At 40.9% G+C, this 25,619-nt stretch overlaps 1 protein-coding gene across 4 annotated transcripts in view; it reads right to left on the bottom strand.

Moving 5' to 3' along the window:
• The window catches only part of mbnl1 (muscleblind-like splicing regulator 1), a 114,124-nt gene that overhangs the window by 64,814 nt on the left and 23,691 nt on the right, over positions 1-25,619 (bottom strand). Inside the window, exon 1 of one of the 4 annotated variants that reach the window (XM_084183880.1) lies at positions 20,598-21,054. The exons of 2 other annotated variants lie outside the window; for them this stretch is intronic. The gene's annotated coding sequence lies outside the window, so the exon portion shown is untranslated. Of the gene's footprint in view, positions 1-19,450; positions 19,599-20,597; positions 21,055-25,619 lie in introns of those variants that run through there. One more of the 4 variants, XM_084183881.1, reaches the window with a different exon arrangement.

The following is a 25,619-nucleotide window of genomic DNA, read 5'->3' as shown; positions in this document are numbered from 1 at the left end:
CTGTTGGAAAAGCATTCCAGGTGAAGCTGGTTGAGAGAATGCCAAGAGTGTGCAAAGCAGTCATCAAGACAAAGGGTGGCTATTTGAAGAATCTCAAATATAAAATATATTTTGATTTGTTTAACACTTTTTTGGTTACTACATGATTCCATATGTGTTATTTCATAGTGTTGATGTCTTCACTATTATTCTACAATGTAGAAAAGAGTAAAAATATAGAAAAACCCTTGAATGAGTAGGTGTTCTAAAACGTTTGACCAGTAGTGTATATCACCAGTAGTAGCCTATATTTACTGTTAATTCCTATAATTTCTAATCTACAATGTTTGTTTGGTCATGGTAATTTCTGTTAATGCATTATATTATTATTACAGTATTTTACCGTTCTCATTGTCAGAGTGGACACGTTGTTTGCAGAGCGCACAACCTATGCTACACTTGTGAGAAACAAGTTTTGGTTTATTTCATTCCATTTACGAGTTTTGCCAATTTAGTCATTGTCTTTTGTTTGGAGCGCTACTGTCAATGTTGAGTAATAACCTGATTACGCATAGAAGTAGGCCTATAGGCTACCTGGCCTGCGCGCAAATGTAGGCATATAAATGTGCCCATTTGGGAATATGATAGTATTTCTGATTGGCTTAACGCACCACTACTAATGAGCTGTGGAGCTTCTCAAAGTAATATTTTCTTCACCTTAAACAGCAAGCAAACAAAGTCTGTTTTTACATCCATTGAGAATGACAATAGTTCCTCAATGTATTTGAAAAATCTTTCCAGCTCTCTCCCTTTCGATAACCACTCAGCGTGAAAGGGAAAAATGTCATGCTCTGATCCAGTGGAAAGTCATAAAATAGGTCTACTTGATGAGCTCTTATCCCTTGTGCAAAATAGCCTACAGCTGTGTGTGTCTGTCCAGAGCTCACTGGGGCGGAAAAATATTTTATACAATATTGGAAGTTTGCTAGTGCAAGTTTCTGGCTGGACCCAAGTTGATAGTTGATACAATGTTTCAAGTTTGTTGCAGACAGGCCAGTAGCCAATGTGATTTATAGGATATCTATTTTTATCAGGATATTTTCTACCGGCAGGCTGTTGGATTTATGTAGGCTATTTTTACATAGTTGGCAATGGCAATATAAGTTACTTTTTAGGTTTGTATCATTTTCATTTAGATTTGGATAGAATTTTGATTAATCGTATGACAATGATTTTGAGATACGAAGACGTTATTATAAATTAAATGAAAGTGTTCCACGAAAATGTGCATATGAAAACCATAACTGGCACACATATCGGTAGAAATTGTAAGATAAATTGGCATTCCACATGAGAAATATTGCTGACTCCTCGTGTGGCCTATTATTACCGGCAACTTCAGGACAGTAATGGAAGAATCTGCGAAAGCCAGCAGGAACGGAAGAGGATGGACGGGTCAGGTTAAGGTTTTTCTCTTCTGGTTATCTTGATCTCTTGCTCCCTCTTGAGTCATTTGTGTCTTATTTCAATCAACAGCATCAGACAAGCATGTAGTTGATTTTATTAAAACACATAGGTTGTGTCTATATTTGTAAAAATACACCTTTTAAAATGTATTTATTTGGGGACAGCCCTAGTGAAAAGTATTTTTTTATAATGAAACTATTGTGTTTGCCAGGTGAATTTGATTCATCCCACTGGGCCAAAACTGGTTGTGTCCATATAATCAAAATACAAAAATCAATGTGATGATGTTGAATCAACGTGTTAAACTGATTGGATTTGCAAAAAAGTCATCAACGTAAGGGATTTTGTCTTTTTTTCACCTAACTTTTAACCTAAATGCAATGGCATGGTTACATTTTTGGTTGATTTCACGTTGAATTCACGTTAGTTTACAACTCAACCAAATGTAAATCAAAACTAGATGTTGAACTGACATCTGTGCCTAGTGGGATTTGAGTCACACAGGGGCCGTTTTCCCTCTTATTATCCGAGCAGGGCCCGCGCTACACCCTCTCAAGAGAATACAATTTCCTAGAACACGATGTGCACGTTCAGCAATGATGTGCACGTTCAGCAATGATGTGCACGTTCAGCAGCGATATGCACATTCAGCAATGCTACAAAACCACTTTGCAACATTCTGTATCATGTCTCTGAAGGACACCATTGGTCACCATGACCCGGGAACATGTGTGTATTTTTACAGAGAGCTGAGCATCATAGTTCCAGAGAGAGAGTGGGGGGGGGGTGGGGGGGGGGAAGAGAGCGAGAGAGAGTGAGAGAGAGAAAGAGAGTGTCACGCCCTGACTCAGAGGACGCTTATATGTTGAGTCAGGGTGTGTATATTCCTTGTTGTGATTTTCTATGTTGTATTTTCTATGTTTAGATCTAGTATGTCTAGATCTATGTTGGCCGGTGTGGTTCCCAATCAGAGGCAGCTGTCGCTCGTTGTCTCTGATTGGGGACCATACTTAGGCAGCCTATTGGCACTAGTGGGTTGTGGGATCTTGTTCCGTGTTAGGTATGTTGTTTGTGTACCTTGGACTTTGTTGTTTTGTCGTTGTTTATTCGGTTCAAATAAACATGTATGCATATCACGCTGCGCCTTGGTCTGACCCGTTCATCAACGAACGTGACAGAGAGAGCGAGAGAGAGAGAGAGAGAGAGAGCGAGAGAGAGAGAGAGAGAGAGCGAGAGAGAGAGAGAGAGAGAGGAGGGGGTTGAGTAAACAACACCCTACTGCTTGACAAGGCTTCACCTCGGATGACCTCATGCAGGCTCAAATGAAAATGGCCCATACGGGTGACAACTATGACCTTTGGAACCCAAACACACTGAATGATAACACACACTTTGGAACAGTACCACAACACAGACACTTTGGAACCGAAAGACAACACACACACAAACTTTGGAACACACCGAACGGCACACACACCTTCGAACTGAACGACAACACACCCTTTGGAAGGGGAAGAAAGAAAAAAGCCAGAAACAGCAAACAAAGACAATATACATTATTTTCTAATCTGACTTTGAATCTGTTTCAAAACTGCTGTGCAACGTTTCATCTTAATTCCATCGAAAAAGTCTGTTTGGCCAGGTTTGATCTGTCTGTTGTTTTAATATGGAGGTGGATGTAGTTTGAGCTTCAGAGCGTGTTGATGTTAAGACGTGTTTATTGCTGAAGCTTTGCTTTCTCATAGCTGATTTTAACGCTTTTTTATTGCACACTTAAACTTTCTTGTGAGGTGGATACATTTTCAAATAGGCAATTAACACAAAGTAGCACAACCAAGTAATCCACAGTCACCAGTACACAAACCTAAAGTCATAAATCCCAAAATTCCTTACCTTAGAAACCAAACTTCAATGACAAATTACATTAGCAATTTAACTATTTTCAATTTGATTACTAATCAAATTAATTGATTACTGACTATACTGTGTGTTTCAGATTCTTCAGTCATTTCCATGGTTTCTGTGGGCTGTGGTAGTCAGTCAGCTCTGCAGGTAGCTATGGAAGGCCGTTCAGGTGTCAAAATTAACAAGTCAAATAACACTATTTGACGCATCAAATAAGCTTTTAATTTGACATGTAAAATAACACAATTATATTATAGAATGTTGAGTGCGCTGAATTTGAAGCCCATTGAAAACTAGTTTTTTGAATTGACGAGGGCAGTCCATAAGCGCAGACGAAGGATATCAAGGATCTGGAAAATGTCTGTATGGAGGAATGGTATAAGATCCCTCCCAATGTGTTTGCCAATCTCCTAAAATATTTTTGAAAAAGGCTCAGTGTCATTATCATAGCAAGGGGAGGGTGCTGGAGTTTTGAAAACAGGGAATCCAATCATTTGGACCCCTATCTTTTATTAGATTTGTTTTATTACGTGTTAAACAAAATTCAAAAGGCACTTTGTTACAGGTGAATGGTAACAACTGAATAACATCAGAGAAAAAAGAAGAAACCCGCACACTGCTCTTGCTAGAATCACTGCTCTTTATTAAGCTTTACGTATATACAATACTTGTGAAACAAAATCTATTTTTCTGAGCAATTGCATTAGTATAAAATAATATAATTCTTTCAATTTTTTAAGCATACAATATAGCTCAGTATTTGTATTATTTATTTTATACAGTCTTTTTTGCTTATCTTTATCAAGGGATCCAATCATTTTGGACCCCACTGTATCTCAACCACAACTGAAATACCAATAATTTCTGTATTACTTTAAACTGTTGGTCTAACAGTTCAGAAAGTCATGACCATACCCCTGCTTTAACTAAATGTAAATGTCATAACCCATTATTCTTGTTTTTGTACCCTTTACCAGGCTTGGCATGCATGTCATTTGTTTGTAGAACAACTGTGAGAAAGTCCATTCTGAAGAAACTCCAAAATGAATGAAAATAAAATTCTCCTGACACCATCTAAAATATAATTTCCCCTTCCATAAATGAGCCTAACTACATATTGGTCCATATTATCAGGCCACTGTGCTATTTAGCAATACACATTATCACCTGTAGCCCAACTGATGCAGCATAATGGCATAAATATATAGATTGAAGCATGGAGTTGCCCATCTGTATTTGTCCTAATCATTAGCTAGATCAGTGCTTCCTAAACCTGTTCAGTCATGCCCCCCTTTCATCATGGGGAACATCCTGTAGATTTTCAAATAGAAATACAAACTAAAGTTGGTTCTGGAAGTGTTCTGATGGTGATTATTAGGTTGCATAAACATGATTAGTGCTTTCCACCCACAATGTTGGCTTTCAAATAGGCATCAATAAGGAGGATAGGTTGCTGCTGTTGGTCAATGGTCAGAGTCTGGGAGACAGGCAGGCTGCCTCTGACTGGGGAGAGAAACAGGCTTGCTTGAGCCTACTGCCTGAGGTTCATAGAAGCAGCTCTTTTCTAATTCTAGAAAGTAGATATTTTAAGGTTTATAATCCTACCAAAAAGCCCAATATAACCAATTACCTCTAATTTTGAGAAATATCACTCATAAGCGAGATGCGCATTTCGTCACTTCGCAATATAAACTTTCTCCATTTGAAAAAACATAATTTGACTGTACTATTTTATTTGTTCCAAGTTAACTCACAGATTTGAGGGTTTGTTAAAAACATGAGAGAGGAGACCTAAAGAGACCTAAAGAGACCTAAAGAGACGAGATATTGTGTCTCTGTTCTCCTTACAAGCCTTGCTCAACTTTTTTTCCCTCCCCAAACCACAGCTTCTAATACCCGGGCCAAACCAAAAGCATAATTAGCGGTGGCGGTGGGGGGGCACTGAGTAGCACTGTGTGGTGTAAAGACAGAGAAAGACATTAGCTGCCTGGCGCTTTACAGTGGGAAAATAATTTCCTATCAATCAAATTCATCATGGTATATTATGGAAGGGTCAAATTGACCAGTCTCTAATATTGGGAGGGGTCATGATCCCCCTTCCCCCCTGCAAGTTACATGCCATCAAGCATTTTGTCAACATCGATGACCGTTTGGGAACTGGAGCTAGGCTGTCTCCCTAGTCCATACTACGTTGACTTCGGTTTCCAGTATGACAAAGTCACTCACAAATATCTTTGATACAGATGTTAATAGCAACTCCTGGGGTAAACCAATGCAACCAGCCTGAAAACAATTACCAGAAACTGCACTCATTGTCAATATTCTTAGCAATGATTTAGGAATCCATGTGACTATTAGGCAGCCACTATTTAGGAATCCATGTGACTATTAGATAGCCAATTGTTCTCTTTTTGAAATCGAACGTTAGTTCATGAAAATAACTAGCTAGCTAGCTAGATAATGAACTAAACAAGCTAGCTAGCTGTTGCCCCAAGCTATAGCAGCTAGCTAGCTTCATACTCTGGCTAGTGGGTTGACCGGACCGGGTCCGACCATCAACCAAATACGAAAACGGTATAATAAATGTGGGGTATTCCGATAATAACATCTAGATAGTTAGCTAACTAACTAGATAGCTACTGAAACAGATGATGTTGTTTTGCTATGTTTTTGGGGGAAAATATTATTTGCATCCATCAACTTTTTTTCTGACAAGTTGTCCGGAGAGCTTGTGTGTCTGCCGCATAGGTGCGCAAGACAAAACTTTACCAGCATCATAGCATACGTACCAGTGAATCACTGCTACATATGAAATACGAGTGATATTGTAATCACTACGTAAAATAATAATGTACCTGTTAAATTATTAAGTGACATGCAGTCATATTCAAGTCCTGATTGGTTAATACGTTTATCTGACGTGTCAAATAGTGTTAAATAACAAGACGTTGACTGACCCAAACAGCGTTTGATAGGTAGCTGACTGTTCCATATATAACAATATTGAGAGACAATGAGATAAATATGCCTTATTAAGTCACTATCATGCCTAGAAACAGAGCTCCTTTAACGCTATTGATATACAGTTGAAGTCGGAAGTTTACATACACTTAGGTTGGAGTCATTAAAACTAGTTTTTCAACCACTCCACAAGTTTCTTGTTAACAAACTATAGTTTTGGCAAGTCGGTTAGGACATCTACTTTGTGCATGACACAAGTAATTTTTCCAACAATTGTTTACAGACAGATTATTTCACTTATAATTCACTGTATCACAATTCCAGTGGGTCAGAAGTTTACATACACTAAGTTGACTGTACCTTTAAACAGCTTGGAAAATTCCAGAAAATGATGTCATGGCTTTACAAGCTTCTGATAGGCTAATTGACAACATCATTTGAGTCAATTGGAGGTGTACCTGTGGATGTATTTCAAGGCCTACCTTCAAACTCAGTGCCTCTTTGCTTGACATCATGGGAAAATCAAAAGAAATCAGCCAAGACCTCAGAAAAAAAATTGTAGACCTCCATAAGTCTGGTTCATCCTTGGGAGCAATTTCCAAGCGCCTGAAGGTACCACGTTCATCTGTACAAACAATAGTATGCAAGTATAAACACCATGGGACCACGGAGCCGTCATACCGCTCAGGAAGGAGACACGTTCTGTCTCCTAGAAATGAATGTACTTTGGTGCGAAAAGTGCAAATCAATCCCAGAACAACAGCAAAGGACCTTGTGAAGATGCTGGAGGAAACAGGTACACAAGTATCTATATCCACAGTAAAACGAGTCCTATATCGACATAACCTGAAAGGCCGCTCAGCAAGGAAGAAGCCACTGCTCCAAAACCGCCATAAAAAAGCCAGACTACGGTTTGCAACTGCAAATGGGGACAAAGATCGTCCTTTTTGGAGAAATGTCCTCTGGTCTGATGAAACAAAAATAGAACTGGCCATCACAAAGCCCTGACCTCAATCCTATAGAAAATGTGTGGGCAGAACTGAAAAAGCGTGTGCGACCAAGGAGGCCTACAGACTTGACAGTTACACCAGCTCTGTCAGGAGGAATGGGCCAAAATCCACCCATCTTATTGTGGGAAGCTTGTGGAAGGCTACCCGAAATGTTTGACCCAAGTTAAACAATTTAAAGGTAATGCTACCAAATACTAATTGAGTGTATGTAAACTTCTGACCCACTGGGAATGTGATGAAAGAAATAAAAGCTGAAATAAATCATTCGCTCTACTATACTAAAATAAAGTGGTGATCCTAACTGAATTTTTACTAGGATTAAATGTCAGGAATTGTGAAAAACTGAGTTTAAATGTATTTGGCTAAGGTGTATGTAAACTTCTGACTTCAACTGTATTAATTTCAATGACCTCTCGTGTCACTTACTTCACGACTTCCTGCATTTAATTATATTACTGTCTATTTCCTTCAACTGTCTCCCATCAACACACATACACACATCTATACGAAAAACACACACACACAATCACACACACACACTTTCGTTTACACTTCTCCATCTTTGTGCCCTCAATATGACTGTCTGGTCTGCTTTGTCCCAGAATCCTTAACGGTAACAGTCCCTCACTTTCCAAGGTCTCGGAACATGGTGCAAGGTCACACAGACTGGTGGGAGGATGGAGGAAATAGAGAGAAATAGAGATGGAGAGTAGGGCTGGGAGATATCAAAGATTGTCTGTTATATTGACACTATAGTCAAGTGACCTCGTTAACAATGGAAATACATGTCCTAAAAGATGGAAGGCAGACGGGAAGAGGCGAGATCAGGTGGGACCATTCTAGCCAATGAAGGGCAGGCCATAGAGATAGGACTCATCTTTGTATCTGTGCCATTATAACGTCTGTGACAGCATGGACAGCGCCATTGAGGCTATCTCCATTTTAAAGTAGTCAATTTTCTCCTTATTCTCATAGGACTCCCCACCCAGTTGACTACTTTAAAATGGTGGAAGACCTCAATGGCAATGGCCATGCTAAAACAGGTTATATCCATGATGAGTCCTCTATCTAACCATTAAGAAAATTATATTCAATCAATTAAGCCTCACATAGCAAATTAGCAATTACATTTTTTCACCAAATTCGACACTCTCAATTACCTCCATACAAAAATTCCTCACTTCATGGGCTTATTTTCGTGGACAGATTTTGGGCGGAGTAAAACCTCTAGCTTCGCCTCTTCCTCTCTGGCGATGTCAACATTTGTCCTATCGTGATTATGTACCCATAAAACATTGAGATTAACGATGGTATCACCCTCTATTGGCAACCCCCCCCCCCCCCCCCCCAAAAAAAATAAAAAATATATTATAGCCGTTGGGCTATTGCGCAAAATCGAATGCTACGACTGGACGAGTCATGGCGAAAGATAATGTTGTTGAAAGCCTGGGCAGAGGCTAAGTGCAGGCAAATATTTTCTAATATTCCTTTCTGGTGGAGGAGCTTCAGCATGGAACAGGTGTGTGTGTGTGTGTGTGTGTGTGTGTGTGTGTGTGTGTGTGGCTGTGGCGCGCACATGATGGAGCAATGACACTGATGGGGAACGGTCTTACCGTAGTGAGTTAGGTTATACATCTTGGGCTGGATAGAAGTAGACCACCGTCTTCAGAACTGGATAATAATTGCTTTATTTGCCTCATAAATTAAGAGTAAATAAATAATAGTGTTTGTTCTGAGGGAGGTGACCAAGAACCCGATGGTCACTCTGACAGAGCTCCAGTTCCTCTGTGGAGATGGGAGAACCTTCCAGAAGGACAACCATCTCTGCAGCATTCCACCAATCAGGCCTTTATGCTAGAGTGGCCAGACGGAAGCCATTCTACAGTAAAAGGCACATGACAGCCCACTTGGAGTTTGCCAAAAGACACCTAAACTAGACTCTCAGACCATGAGAAATACGATTCTTTGATCTGATGAAACCAAGATTGAACTCTTTGGCCTGAATGCCAAGCGTCTCGCCTGGAGGAAACCTGGCACCATCCCTACGGTGAAGCATGGTGGTGGAGAGACCTGAAAATAGCTGTGCAGCAAACGCTCCCCATCCGACCTGACATATCTTGACAGGGTCTGCGGGGAATAATGGGAGAAACCCTCCAAATACAGGTGTGCCAAGCATGTAGCGTCATACCCAAGAAGACTCAAGGCTGTAATCGCTACCAAAGTCCTGAGTAAAGGTTCTGAATACTTATGTAAATTTGCTAAAATTTCAAAAAACCTGTTTTTGCTTTGTCATTATGAGGTATTGTGTGTAGATTGATGAGGGGGGAAAAACAATGTAATCAATGTTAGAATAAGGCTGTAATGTAACAAAATGTGGAAAAAGTCAAGGGGTCTGAATACTTTCCGAATGCACTGTATGCGAAAACGTGCCTTTTGAATTTTGTAGCTAGTAGCTTAGTCAAGGATGCATCATGGAATATTGGCACAGTACACTTGTGACAGACCAAGCAGAACAAAAGTAAACCTTGAATTTGGAGGTTTAAAATATCCCTCTGGTGGCCAAGTTGTTTGTTTGTTATTATTTTAAGAAATGCCATGGGTTGGAGGATATACTGTAGGGTCCGAAATGATTGACACCCTTGATAAAGATGTGCAATAATGACTGCATAAAATAAATAATTCAAAAACTGAGCTATATTGTATGCAAAAAAAAAGAGGAAATACCCTCAAGACTTGCTAAACTCCCCTGTTATTAGTAATGGTGAGAGGTTAGTATGTCTTGGGGGTATGACCTTTAACTCTCTGTAACTTTCTCACTCATCATTATACACGATTCATTCAGAATGATCTGTAATCATGGTAGCATCCACATTAATGTAGAAGTGTTTAGAAATATATTATATTCTTATTTACAATAAAAGTGACTCCAAAATGACACAATACATTATTTACCATTAATTTCTATTGGGCACAAAATAATCTGAAACACAACCAAAATGAACTGCAAATGCATCCAACAAGTTTGTAGAGTCACAAGCTTGATGTATTCATTGCGTGCTAGGAATATGGGATCAAATTAGTGATGTGCAGTTTGCGAACGATTCTTTCTTTTTGAACGACTCTTTCTACTGACTAGAGAGTCATGACTCATTTTTCTGAGTGACTCGTTCATTTTAGTCTTTAATTTGACCTGCTAGTTCTGGCCGCAATGAGTCCTACAGCAGGATTAATACACGGTCCTCTGGCTCAGCGGCTCCAGAGACGTGCTTCGACCACCAACTCTCTGTCATATGCGCACAGGGAAATAGATCATGAGCATAGAGAAGAAAAATACATGTTTAGAACTGATAATTAATCGTATGGTGCAAGAATGAATACAACTGATTGATTATTGAATGTTACGATGGGACACAGCTTTGTGGAACCAAAACATACACAGCTTATACTCAACAAACTCGAAATCGAGAACAAATTGTTTTGGGGGCTGCTGTTCGCGAACAACATTGTGCTTATCACCCTCACGGCAGTCAAGCAATGCATTCCACCAAGAGTCGTTCACAATCTAGTCCGGTTGCGGCCATAACTAGACCTCGTTTTAAATGTATCAAGCAATAATCATATTTTTATGCCTAGCAATCAACAAATGTACATTGTTTAAAGCACACGTTTACAAGTCTCGACTCACAAATGACATCTCCAATAAGCCCCCTATGGTGAAAGACATGTGAACGAGAGGCTTGTAAAATCATGACTATTTTGAGTTTTCAGTTCATTCTGCATGCTCTGGGCATTACTGACTCATTACGGAACGGAATGAGTCAAAAGATTCGTTATTTTGACTTTTGAGTCAGTAAAAAGAGCAAAACTTCCCATCACTAGATCAAATACTCAACTTTTGACTACTTCACTTATAAGAATCTTTAGGGGTGTCAATAATGAGTGAAATAGTTTTCCTTCCAAAAAATGGCAAGTAAGTATATTAAAAAGTAGCCTTTCTGTGTTGGAATGGTGTGTGCATACCCCAACAACATATACCGGTCATTAAAGATATTAATGCGAGCAGACCGCTGATTAGCCAGCTCATCCTCCTCAGGAGGATGACATCATCCTCTATGAGGAAATAGCAAGCATTTTTTAAAAGGTCTGTTTGAGACACAAGTTTGAAGTGGGGTTTTTGACTGTTTTTTTTAAACTCCAAGTTATGCTTTGGCCACAAATACGAGTATAGGATGAGTCAAAAACATTATTTGGGTATGAGTTAACAGAATATTAACTTTTAAAAGTGAGATTTTCACTGGACAGTTATTTTAAGTTTAAACTTTTTCTAATGTTTGCAAGTATGGACCCAATAGGTTTTAGTGTTAGAAAATGTCTAATTAAATCACAACAAGGTCCAACTACACATTTATAAAATCTATGCTGTGTACATGATCTTAGACAGGTTCATCAGCTATGGTGGTGAGGTGACAACCATTGTGTAGCGTAGCCTACTAGTTTGACTCAAGAGGGAGACAGCCTGACAACATGGAAAGCTACAGCTGTCGAGGCTACATGCTAATTGTGCAGGCTGGCATAGGAGTTGCCAAGGGTGTGGTTCACAGTTATGATAAGGCTTCCTGAGGAATAACTGGATGATGATAGCTAGATAATTAGCCTTGCTTGACATCATGCTACAATCACAGACTGAGCTTCTAGCTGCATACTTCCACCCTCCAAAGCATAAAAATGTAGTATACAAATTATTAAAGTGCAAGTCTGAAGAAAAGTATACATAGTGCCAACAGAGAACTGAAATATTTTACCCTTGTTTCAGCTTTCCTGAGAGCTGCCTGTATGCACAGTTCACAGAAATAAAAAGACACAGCAGCATTACATCTCCCTCAGCCTGTTCTTTAGTAAAGGAGTGGTTTCAGCACAGAGTCAGAATAAGGGCAATGGTGTGCTGAGATAGGCCTTCGGAGTTGAAGGTGTTAGAGGAAATGCAATACCGCAGCCCTGGCTGTTTGGTGTGCTTTAAATATCAGAAGTCAATATCGCCCTCGCTCACCCTCACCCTGACACATACACTCACTGACACAAACTCACTCGCATACATTTGCACGCACACATGCACTCTCACACACGCACATGCAAGCACACACACACACATACTCAGACTCACACATACACACCTAAGTTAACACACACACACACTTATACTCACACTGCAACTTTATCTAGGCCCGCCTCTCCACCACCGTGACACACAGCCATGAGCCATATATCCCAGAGTAAACACTGTTTCCTTGACAACGCCACTTCCCATGTTGACTGAGAGCTTTTATGACCAGAGAGATGACCGCAGGCCAAGGACAGGGCAGGGACCAAACACGGTCTTATGGGTTCACTGGGTTAGTTCAGCAATACAGCACAGGGTCTTATACTGGACAGGTCTAACACCTTCCTCATAGCCCATTTAATATTTTCCTTCATCATCCTCCTTATCATCATTATCATCAGTGAGTATTAAACAGAACACACAAAATTACCTGACCTACTCCTAATAATCGTCATAATAACCCTCCTCAGTATCAGATCCCCTTTTTTTGCCTCTTGCAGCATATGCCTGGTTTGTCAGGGGGGCGAAGTGGTGTGTGTGTCTGTTGTCTGTGTGTGAGCAAGAGAGTGAGAGTTTGTGGTTAGAAACGAGCATCGGACCACAAACAATGGCTACTCATTCCAATGAGAGCAAACAGAGGATCAGAAGACAATGAGATCTGTTGTGTGGCCCACATACACAGTCACTAACCACACACACACACACACACACACACACACACACACAAACACACATGCTGGCATGTACCCTGTTGTGTGTTTAAGCTGCCGTGAATGTCCAACTGTGTGGCCATGTGCGTGACCGTCGGAATGACTGTGTGTGTGTGTGTGTGCTCAGATGTGTTGAACTCATGAACAGGCGCATGGAGGATAATGACTTCTCTTATGGTCTAATGAGAAGGCCATCGGCTCACATTTACAACAGTGTCTCAGTGGCTGTTAAGAGTCTCTGGGGTTTAACTGCACACACCATAACAGACCTGTTATTGCTCTGCCTGTGGCCAATGCATTTGCATTAAACTGTATGGTGGATATAAGATGTACTCTGATCAGTACTAGGGCCACTCATGAGAGTATCTTGTTGTTGTTGGCCAATTGTAGGAAAGGGAGAAAGCACACAGTTAAAGTTACACTACCGGTCAAAAGTTTTAGAACACTTACTCATTCAAGGGTTTTTCTTTATTTTTACTATTTTCTACATTGCAGAATAATAGTGAAGACATCAAAACTATGAAATAACACATGTAGTAACCCAAAAAGTGTTAAAAAAATCAAAATATATTTGAGATTTGAGATTCTTCAAATAGCCACCCTTTGCCTTGATGACAGCTTTGCACACTCTTGGCATTCTCTTAACCAGCTTCATGAGGTAGTCACCTGGAATGCATTTCAATTAACAGGTGTGCATTCTTAAAAGTTAATTTGTGGAATTTATTTCCTTCTTAATGCGTTTGAGCCAATCAGTTGTGTTGTGACAAGGTAGGGGGATATACAGAAGATAGCCCTATTTGGCAAAAGACCAAATACATATTATGGCAAGTACAGCTAAAAAAAGCAAAGTCCATCATTACTTTAAGAAATGAAGGTCAGTCAATATGGAACATTTCAAGCACTTTGAAAGTTTCTTCAAGTGCAGTCGCAAAAACCATCAAGCGCTATGATGAAACTGGCTCTCATGAGGACCGCCACAGGAATGGAAGACCCAGAGTTACCTCTGCTGCAGAGGATAAGTTCATTAGAGTTACCAGCCTCAGAAATTGCAGCCCAAAGAAATGCTTCACGGAGTTCAAATAACAGACACATCTCAACATCAACTGTTCAGAGGAGACCGTGTGAATCAGGCCTTCATGGTCGAAAAGAAACCACTACTAAAGGAAACCAATAAGAAGAAGAGAACTTGCTTGGGCCAAGAAACACGAGCAAGACATTAGACCGGTGGAAATGTGTCCTTTGGTCTGGAGTCCAAATTTGAGATTTTTGGTTCCAACCGCTGTGTCTTTATGAGACGCGGTGTGGGTGAACGGATGATCTCCGCATGTGTATTTCCCACCGTAAAGCATGGAGGAGGAGGTGTTATGGTGTGGGGGTGCTTTGCTGGTGACACTGTCTGTGATTTATTTAGAATTCAAGGCACACTTAACCAGCATGGCTACCACAGCATTCTGCAGCGATATGCCATCCCATCTGGTTTGGGCTTAGTGGGACTATCCATTTTTTTCAACAGGACAATGACCCAACACACCTCCAGGCTGTGTAAGGGCTATTTTACCAAGAAGGAGAGTGATGGAGTGCTGCATCAGATGACCTGGCCTCCACAATCCCCCGACCTCAACCAAATTGAGATGGTTTGGGATGAGTCGGACCGCAGAGTGAAGGAAAAGCAGCCAACAAGTGCTCAGCATATGTGGGAACTCCTTCAAGACTGTTGGAAAAGCATTCCAAGTGAAGCTGGTTGAGAGAATGCCAAGAGTGTGCAAAGCTGTCATCAAGGCAAATGGTGGCTATTTGAAGAATCTCAAATATAAAATATATCTTGATTTGTTTAACACTTTTTTGGTCACTACATGATTCCATATGTGTTATTTCATAGTGTTGATGTCTTCACTATTATTCTACAATGTAGGAAATAGTAAAAAAAATAAAGAAAAACCCTTGAATGAGTAGGTGTTCTAAAACTTTTGACCGGTAGTGTATGTAGTCTCAATTAGCCTAGCTAATCTTAACTAGCTAGCTATCTTAACTAGCTTCTCTCGGTTTGATGCAGTCAAGACAGGTACTATGTAATCAGATGAGATGATAAATAACTAACAAGAAGTTAGTCTACCAGCGCAAGTCAACTTGGTTGCTATCTCTCTCCCCCTCTCTGCTCCCCTCGTCACTCACAGACACACAACGCACAGCCCCTCCCCAGCTCCCTGCTTGAACTGCTGCTCTGCTTCTCTCTCCCTCATGCATTACTGATCCGGTTAATAAAACAATGGGCTTTTTTTCTCCTACCAAGGTTGGGCTCAATTCAGAATTGAATTTAGAATGCCTCATAAATTCCAATTCAATTTGAATTGAAGTAGTAAACAGGATACAGAATTGTAATTTAAATTTGAATTTAAGGAAATAGAACTGAATTCAGTTAAATACAATGAAATTCAAATGCCTCTTCTAGTCTGTATTAGGTGTAGTCTATACAAATATACATCTTGTACAGGACAAACTTAAAATTAATGATCACGGAAAACAAAACCTGTATATTATTCATCAAGTTGACCCTGAGGACTTCAAAAAAAGATGCCAAACAAATTAAATGGTTGGTGGAAATATAATTGGCTATTCTAAGCACTAAGGTTAAAAGAGTATGTGAACATTGTTTCCAGATAAAACTGATATATTCTTTGGTATCTGGAAGTGTGACCTGTCAGATTCAATAAAACTATTGTTATGTGACTGAGTGGAATTTCTTTGAATTGCATTGAATTAAATTCTACTTCCTGTTACTCACACTCAAATTCAAATTGTACATCCTGTGGGGTGTTGGCCAATTCAATTCGAATTTCAACTCATGAGTTCAATGGGAGTCAATGTATATTTGAGGCCAACCCTGCTTCCTAACGTTACAGCATTGTTGCGTTAGGTATTTGTTTAATTTAAATGTTTTTCTTTATGATGATGATCAGGACCTGTTAGTGGTAGTTTTGTGATAACTGCACTGTGACTTGAATTCTGTGTTTTTCAGTTAGGGATTTTTTCTTTATGTTAACGATCCCAATTTTGTTTAAACGTTCACACCTCTAATGTCAACTTCCATGAGATTACAAAATTACAGATGTAAACATGTTTTGAGGCTATACAGTGTTTGTTAACAATTACTTGGTTTCAGGGGTGAAAGTAGATTTAATTTCTTTAATTTCTTTTTTTTTAATTGCGGGGTACAGGGCCTCCTATCTGGATCTCCTATTTGCACATGCCTAAAAATGTTTATGGGCCTAATTAGTAAAGAGTTGTCTTTTCACTTTTAAAATGGCATACCGGTAAGCAGAACCAGTCATAATGTTTTCATCTGATTGTCGAACAAATCATTTCAAAGGCTCCTTGGCTACCTGCGAACTTCATCCACTCTAAAATAATTCCAGAATCCAACAGCGCACCAGCCAATTGATGAATGGAAAAAGACATCTGCTAGAAAAACACGTGAAAGTGTAATGGCATTGAGAAACTTGTAACCTGGATTGAGTTCATATCGATGTGTCTACTGCTGTCCGCGCGCATCTCAGTCTCGGCCTGTCATCTCTGCCTTGGCAAAATTTCACAGTGTTCTCTTCATAGAGAAGAACCCACACCGCATTTTGGAACGTTGGTAATACCACCTTTTTTCAAATCCATTCGCTAACTTTTTATGTGGCTGACATGAGTAATGATACATTCCAGTGTAGGAGCCTAAGGTTTACCGCCACTATTTCCTTTGCCAGTACTCCGTACCGGACAGTACCGGCTTACTTTCATTTAAAAGTCAACAAATGGATGTAGCAATTGCAGATTTCCCCTTTAAGTGTACAGTGTGGTCCGAAATATTGACACCCTAGATAAAGATGAGCAAAAATGACTGTATAAAATAAATAATTCAAATACTGAGCTATATTTTATGCAAAAAAAAAATACAATTGCTCGGAGAGATGTTGTTTAACAAGTAATATTTTTTGGTCAAAAATGTAGGGGTCAAAATTAAACAGCCAAGTTTCAGCTTCCTGGCAGAGGCAACCAGGTTTTTGGCAAAAATATCCTGCTACTGGGTAAAGTTAATGATGCCGTTGACCTTAATTAACAAGGGCCCCAGGACCAGTGGAAGCAAAATAGCCCCATAACATCAAAGATCCACCACCATATTTTACAGTAGGAACGGGGTCCTTTTCTGTTCATGCATTCTCACTTCGACGACAAACCCACCACTGGTGTGCGTAACCAAAGAGATCTATGTTCATGTCATCTGACAAATGTAAACTGGAGTTTGCTAAACTGCATTGGCACTTGGATTGGAACCAGTGCTTTGGTCAGATGACATGAACATAGAGCTCTTTGGCCATGCACACCTGTGGTGGGTTTGGCGTCAAAATGAGAATGGATAACTGAAGTAAATTGGCAGTGTAAAAATGTTTCTCTTTCAGAGATTTTTACAGATGGAAAAAATATATATATATACATTCATGATTCTACTACGCCCAGTCAAAGCTATTCGCTGCTCTGGCACCCCAATGGTAGAACAAGCTCCCCCACGACGCCAGGACAGCGGAGTCACTGACCACCTTCTGGAGACATTTGAAACCCTACCTCTTTAAGGAATACCTGGAATAGTATAAAGTAATCCTTCTTCCCCCACCCCCCATAACATATATATTTTTTAAGGTGGTTGTCCCACTGGCTATCATAAGTTGAATGCACCAATTTGTAAGTCGCTCTGGATAAGAGTGTCTGTTAAATGATGTAAATGTAAATGTACTAGTAGCTTTGCAGTATAGCCTTGCAGTAACAGAGTAGCACAGTTGTCTTTAGGTCAGGCTACAGCTGAACCCTGCCTGTCATTTCTTCTACAGTATGTTTTCCAGTATCTCTATTTGCACATCATCTTCTGCACATCTATCACTCCAGTGTTAATACTAAATTGTAATTATTTTGTACTATGGCCTATTTATTGCCTTACCTCCATAACTTACTACATTTGCACACACTGTATATAGATTTTCTATTTTCTATTGTGTTATTGACTGTACGTTTTTGTTTATTCCATATGTAACTCTGTGTTGTTGTTGTTTTTATCGCACTGCTTTGCTTTATCTTGGCCAGGTCGCAGTTATAAATGAGAACTTGTTCTCAACTGGCTTACCTGGTTAAATAAATGTGGAAAAAAAAATAAAAATCCAGACATAATACTACTGAGACAATGAAATCAGATAACCAGGTAAGCTGCAAGTAAGTATTTGACTATTCAACCTGCCAAACCCTTGAACGAACATTAAAGGTTGGACCGTGCCATATGGCAGCGATCGAATCAACCGCTACCCCGTTGCCATGACAGCATTGTATGGAGTGTGATATGGGTGTAATATGGGGCATAACGCAGTTCAAACTCAGTCGTAACACAGTAGTAACATGCCTGTAGACTCAAACCCCCTCTGGTATGAAGGTGTAACCTGTTAGCGGGAACCTCTCATGCACCTAATCCTGTCCTCAGGGCAGAGCCTAGATCATTGAGCGATACAGGGAGACACTCACACACGTGCAGACAAACACACACACACACTGGTACACAAACACGATTGAACCTATAAAATATACACACAGGCACACAAACACATGCAAAATTGCTGACACACACACACAAACACACAGAGTGTGTCAGCAATTCATTCCACGAGGAACTGAAAAGCACAATACAATAGAAATATGTGTTTGTAATTTATTTTGCAGCTGTCTTGGGACAACTCTCCCTTGTCAAAGAGATATTTAATCTAAGTGTGATCTCCAGAAAAAAAGATTCAAGGCATTCCATAAGGGAAAGGCAGAACCCACTGCGCAATCAGCAGTGCATCTCTATGGGCCACTGCAAACCATCTAACTCACAACAACAACATTCCTCATCAGTGCTTCAACCACAGACATACCGCCAAGAGGAAACCAAAAGGAAACTGAGTGGAGAGGGGAAGGGAGGAGAAGAGAGTAGAAGACAATCATAAAGCATCTCAGAGTAAATCAAGGGGAAACTTAGAGACGAACAGAACAGAAGGGAGGAGAAGAGAAAGAAAGAGAGTGGAGAGGCCAGGACTGTAAAGTCTAAACCCAGAGAAGGAGGGCCCAATGGTGCTAGCTAGTAGCTACTAGCAACTGCCTCCCTTCACAGCAGAACCAGTCATAACGCTATAATAGATGTCTTCTCATCATAACACACAGACAACAGGGTTACTTTACTCTTGAACACACACATGTAAAACCCATTACATGACAACATTGGTGACTCTCTCAGCCGTTCAAAGTACGTATTCACTTACTTAGCTGCTCCAAATAAACAGCACCGCGCCGCAAACTAAAAACCTTCCATTCACTGAGTCTCTCTCTTTCTTCCTCCTCTCTCTCTTGCTCTCTTTTTCTCGCACTCTCTCAGTTCCTCCCTCTCTGTGAGACACACACAAAGAGACGCAGGCAAACACTCACACCCACTCACACAGACACAGCCACCCTCTCACACACTCTCTCCTCCCGCGACCCGGAATGTTTGGCAAGGCTCTACTGTACTGAAATACAGTGCTCACCATATAAGGTAGCGGCAGCTACACATGTCACACATCATTTACATGCAGCAGGCGGGGAGTTCACCTTACATATCACAAACACGCTGAGAGTGCATGCTAAAAACCACACCGCCCCCAGGCTGACGCTCAGAGCTGGGAGGAGAAAGACAAAAAAACAGAGAGAAGGAAAGTAAAGGGAAAAAAAGAGAGAAAAAGGAATGCTAGAGAAAATAGGCAAGCTTTTTTATGTTTAGTCGTAAACCAAGCCTCACTCTGGTTGGTCCGTTGGTTTCCAACATGTTGAGTTGTTGAGTCAGACAGAGGGAATGGAAGCTGTGTAGCCCAACTACTGATCCACTTTCCTGCTTCCCGGAGTAACCACAGCCTTCTACACACACACACACACACACACACACACACACACACACACACACACACACACACACACACACACACACACACACACACACACACACACACACACACACACACACACACACACACATTCCTGCTTCTAGCATTCGCCACAGTAAGAAGTTATAGAAGCTATTGTGTGACCTTTTGTATTTAGTCTGGTATGCATTTTCTGTGTGTGTGTGTGTGTGTGTGTGTGTGTGTGTGTGTGTGTGTGTGTGTGTGTGTGTGTGTGTGTGTGTGTGTGTGTGCAAGACAAGACATAACAAACAGATGTTAACCCAGTGCTCCGCAAAGCGAACACACACACACACACACACACACACACACACACACACACACACACACAGCCTAAAGCTAACAAACCCCAGCATATCTTTCCCTTACAACAGGCTAGACCCTACTGCTGTAAGTAAAGACAGTCACCTCGTCACAGAGAGGGAGATAGGGAGAAAGAGAAAGAAGGAGAGTAGGGTAAAACGGAAACCCTTACCTCTCACATTGCTGTGCGGTTTGTGCGCGCGCATCCGGGTGTCTGTTGAGTGTGTGTGTGTTTGTGTGCGTTCAGACAGGCCACGACAGCAGAGCCCCAGGCACCGGCTGGACCATTCTCAGGCAGAGCAGAGTGGAACGAGGGAGAAGACTGGCGGAGGGGTGAGTGAGAGAGTGAGTGAACAAGCGAACAGTGAAGGCGCCGCGCGGAACGGTGTGGTGCGAGAGAGGAGTGTCTGCCTCTGTGTGTGTGTGTATGTGTGTGTGTGTGTTGCTGGCTTGGCTCTGTGCGCTAGTGTCTCCCCTTCCCTGCTCCTGTTGGTGGCTGTGCTGTGTTTCTGGACTCCAGACTACTGCAGCCTGAGGAGAGCTCCACTTGCTGGACGGCTGCACTGTAGCAGCAGCTGGAGATGAGGAGAGGAGGAGTGGAGGAGGAGGAGGAGGAGGCAGCAGTGACTGCATTCGGCAACACCAATCCTACAGACTCTCTGCTGCAGCTTTCTGGCTGCTCTCTCTCTCTCGCTCTCTCGCTCTCTCTCTCTCTCGCTCTCTGTCTGCTCGCTCCGCCCACTAGACCAACACCAGGAAGTGCTGGCTCTATTACTGCAACATTGTTATTTTCAAGGGTGTGAGAGAAAGGGGGAGAGAGAGAAAGAGGGAGGGTAGAGACGGAAGGTGAAAGATTCTGTCAGACCTGCACAGATTCTGTCAGACCTGGACCCTGACAGTAAATCTCAGTAAGACAAAAATAATGGTGTTCCAAAAAGGTCAATTTGCCAGGACCACAAATACAAATTCAATCTAGACACCGTTGCCCTAGAGCACACAAAAAACTATACATACCTCGGCCTTAACATCAGCGCCACCAAACTTCCACAAAGCTGTGAACAATCTGAGCGACAAGGCAAGAAGGGCCTTATACGCCATCAAAAGGAACATAACATTTGACAAACAAATTAGGATCTGCCAAAAAACACTTGAATCAGTTAAAGAACACATTGCCCTTTATGGTTGTGAGGTTAAAATGGGACAAAATACCAAATTGAGACTCTGCATGCAGAATTCTCGCAAAATATCCTCCATGTACAACATAAAACACCAAATAATGCATGCAGAGCAGAATTAGGCCGATACCAGTTAATTATCAAAATCCAGAAAAGAGCCGTTAAATTCTACAACCACCTAAAAGGAAGTGATTCCCAAACCTTCCATAACAAAGCCATCACCTACAGAGAGATGAACCTGGAGAAGAGTCCCCTAAGCAAGCTGGTCCTGGGGCTCTGTTCAAATCAAGCTTTATTTATACAGCACATTTCAGACATGGAATGCAACGCAATGTGCTTTACAGGAAAAAACTAGTAAAAAACAATGAAAATAAAAGCTGAAAGATTTAGTACACAACAAACATAAGATAAAAAACAAAAGAATGACACAAACTTAACAACTAAAAAGCACCCTAAGGAAAATAAAAGCTAAACATATGTTTTAAGATCTCTTTTAAATATATCCACAGTTTCGGCCCCCATCAGGTTCTCTGGCAGGCTATTCCAGAGGCTGGGGGCATTATAACTAAAGGCTGCATCTTCATGCCTCTTGGTCCTAGGCTTTGGGATAGTTAAAAGGCCAGAGGACCTGAGGGACCTACTGGGTACATAACTTAAAAGCATGTCTGACATGTATTGGGGTGCAATCGTGGATTGATTTAAAAACCAATAGAAGAATCTTAAAATTAATTCTAAAACTCACATGCAGCCAGTGCTGAGACCTTAAAACCAGTGTAATGTGTGCTCTCCATCTGGTCTTGGTCACTACCTGTGCTGCAGCATTCTGTATGTTTTGCAGTTGACCAATGGCTTTCTTCGGTAGACCAGACAGGAGAGCATTACAGTAGTCAAGCCTGCTTGTAATAAAAGCATGGATGGAAAATTACTGAGGATAATAGCAGACAATATTGCCACTCCTATTTGCCATATCTTCAATTTAAGCCTACTAGAAAGTGTGTGCCCTCAGGCCTGGAGGGAAGCAAAAGTCATTCTGCTACCTAAGAATAGTAAAGCCCCCTTTACTGGCTCAAATAGCCGACCAATCAGCCTGTTACCAACCCTTAGTAAAGTTTTGGAAAAAATGGTGTTTGACCAGATACAATGCTATTTTACAGTAAACAAATTGACAACAGACACGCTTATCGGGAAGGACATTCAACAAGCACAGCAGTTACACAAATGACTGATGATTGGCTGAGATAAATTGATAATAAAAAGATTGTGGGTGCTGTTTTGTTAGACTTCAGTGCGGCGTTTGGCATAATCGATCATAGTCTGCTGCTGGAAAAACTTATGTGTTATGATTTTACACCCCCTGCTATATTGTGGATAAAGAGTTACCTGTCTAACAGAACACAGAGGGTGTTCTTTAATGGAAGCCTCTACAACATTATACAGGTAGAATCAGGAATTCCCCAGGGCAGCTGTCTAGGCCCCTTACTTTTTTCAATCATCACTAACGACATGCCACTGGCTTTGAGTAAAGCCTGTGTGTCTATGTATGTGGATGACTCAACACTATACACGTTAGCTACTACAGCAACTGAAATGACTGCAACACTTAACAAAGAGCTGCAGTTAGTTTCAGAATGGGTGGCAAGGAATAAGTTAGTCCTAAATATTTCAAAAACTAAAAGCATTGTATTTGGGACAAATCATTCACTAAACTCTAAACCTCAATTAAATATTGTAATAAATAATGTGGAAATTTAGCAAGTTGAGGTGACTAAACTGCTTGGAGTAACCCTGGATTGTAAACTGGTCATGGTCAAAACATATTGATACAACAGTAGCTAAGATGGGGAGAAGCCTGTCCATAATAAAGCGCTGCTCTACCTTCTTAACAGCACTATCAACAAGGCAGGTCCTACATGCTCTAGTTTTGTCGCACCTGGACTACTGTTCAGTCGTGTGGTCAGGTGCCACAAAGAGGGACTTAGGAAAATTGCAATTGGCTCAGAACAGGGCAGCACAGCTGGCCCTTGGATGTACACAGAGAGCAAACATTAATAATATGCATGTCAATCTCTCCTGGCTCAAAGTAGAGGAGAGATTAACTTCATCACTACTTGTATTTGTGAGAGGTATTGACATGTTGAAAGCACTGAGCTGGCTGTTTAAACAACTAGCACACAGCTCAGACACCCATGCATTCCCCACAAGGCATGCCACCAGAGGTCTATTCACAGCCCCCAAGTCCAGAACAGACTATGGGAGGTGCACAGTACTACATTGAGCCATGACTACATGGATCTCTATTCCATATCAGATAACTGATGCAAGCAGTAGAATCAGATTTAAAAAACAGATAAAAATACACCTTATGGAACAGCGGGGACTATGAAGCAACACAAACATAGGCACAGACACATGCATACACACACATGATAACATACGCACTATACAAACACGTACACATATATTTTATGCTATAGATATGAGGTAGTGGAGTATGGGCCTGAGGGCACACACTTAGTGTGTTGTGAATTCTGTAATGAATGTATTGTAAGGTTTTTAAAATTGTATAACTGCCTTAAGTTTGCCGGACCCAGGAAGAGTAGCTGCTGCCTTGGCAGCAGCTAATGGGGTCCATACACATTCAAATACAAATACAAATACAGCAGCAAGATTTGTGACCTGTTGCCACAAGAAAAGGGCAACCAGTGAAGAACAAACACCATTGTAAATACAACCCATATTTACTGTGTGTTTATTTATTTTCCCTTTTGTACTTTAAGTATTTGGACATTGTTACAACACTGTATGTAGCCATAATATGACATATGAAATGTCTCTATTCCTTTGGAACTTTTGTGAGTGTAATGTTTACTGTTCATTTTTTATTATTTCACTTTTGTTTATTATCTATTTCACTTGCTTTGGCAATGTACACATATGTTTCCCATGCCAATAAAGCCCTTTGAATTGAATTGAATTGAAAGAAGAGAGAGGAGCGAGGGAAGAGAGAAAGAGAAAGTGGGTGGGTGGGGGATTCGAGGGAAAGGCAGATTGTGGACTAGATCCAGAGAGGAAAGAGTGGAAGATAGAAAAAAGAGAGGCGGTAGAAAAATAGGGAAGGGAAGAAGGAGATAAACTGTGGTGGGGTAGTGGAAAGGAGTTGGAAAGAATGAAAAGATTAAGGGAGCGAAGGGAAGGAATTATGGAAGAAATTATGGAGGGTTTGCGACAGATTATGCCTGGTTTCTGTCCTGAGCCTCACGCTCTTAGTGCCTCACTACCGTGGCACGCAACGAGCAACGAGTTAATCTACCACCCCAGCTTCGAGCCCCAGCCACTCAGCCCCTCCTCAGCCCAACTTGGCATGGAAACATTCATGAGAACATCTCTCAAACGTTAAGCGAACTTTTTGAAAACTTGATCAAAATGTTCCTTCAAACGTTCTGAAAATTCATTGTTAACCAGATATTGTTTGCTGGGCCAGCCCTTCACTGGGCCGGAGAAAGGCATCACCTGGCCACCATATCTGGCCCGCAAGGCTATGCCAGTGTTTACTTAGGCCAACGGAAAGATAGAATGCCAGGGTATGGGTCTGGAGAAACCATCACACAGCTCACAGACAGAAATACAATATATATTTATTTTGGTGAAACCTATTGTCATGGTCAAATAACTCAAGCATAGATATTTTTATTTTGGCACACAGAAACTATAGGCCATAGGCCATGAGTAACTTCATCAAAAAGAATGGCACCGATTGGCCTACAGGTGGCGCTGTTATAAGCAGTCTCACTTAAACACTAATATATTCTGTATGTAGGTGTCTTTCCTCATGCTGAACAAATTTGGCTCAAGGACCGTCAGGATAGATTTTCCTCTATCCAAATTCGGTATGTAGGCCCATGGTACATCTCTAAACTTAGTTTGAAAAAGGCTAAGGGATTGGTTAAGAGATGGCTTAGTTATTGATAAATCAGAAAATCAGATTTTACGTGTCCATTTAAATCCTTTGTAAATCCACT

The sequence above is a fragment of the Coregonus lavaretus genome (assembly GCF_964263955.1).
Source record: "Coregonus lavaretus genome assembly, chromosome: 19".
Classification (NCBI taxonomy): domain Eukaryota; kingdom Metazoa; phylum Chordata; class Actinopteri; order Salmoniformes; family Salmonidae; genus Coregonus; species Coregonus lavaretus.
This window is presented reverse-complemented; position numbering and strand designations above follow the sequence as displayed.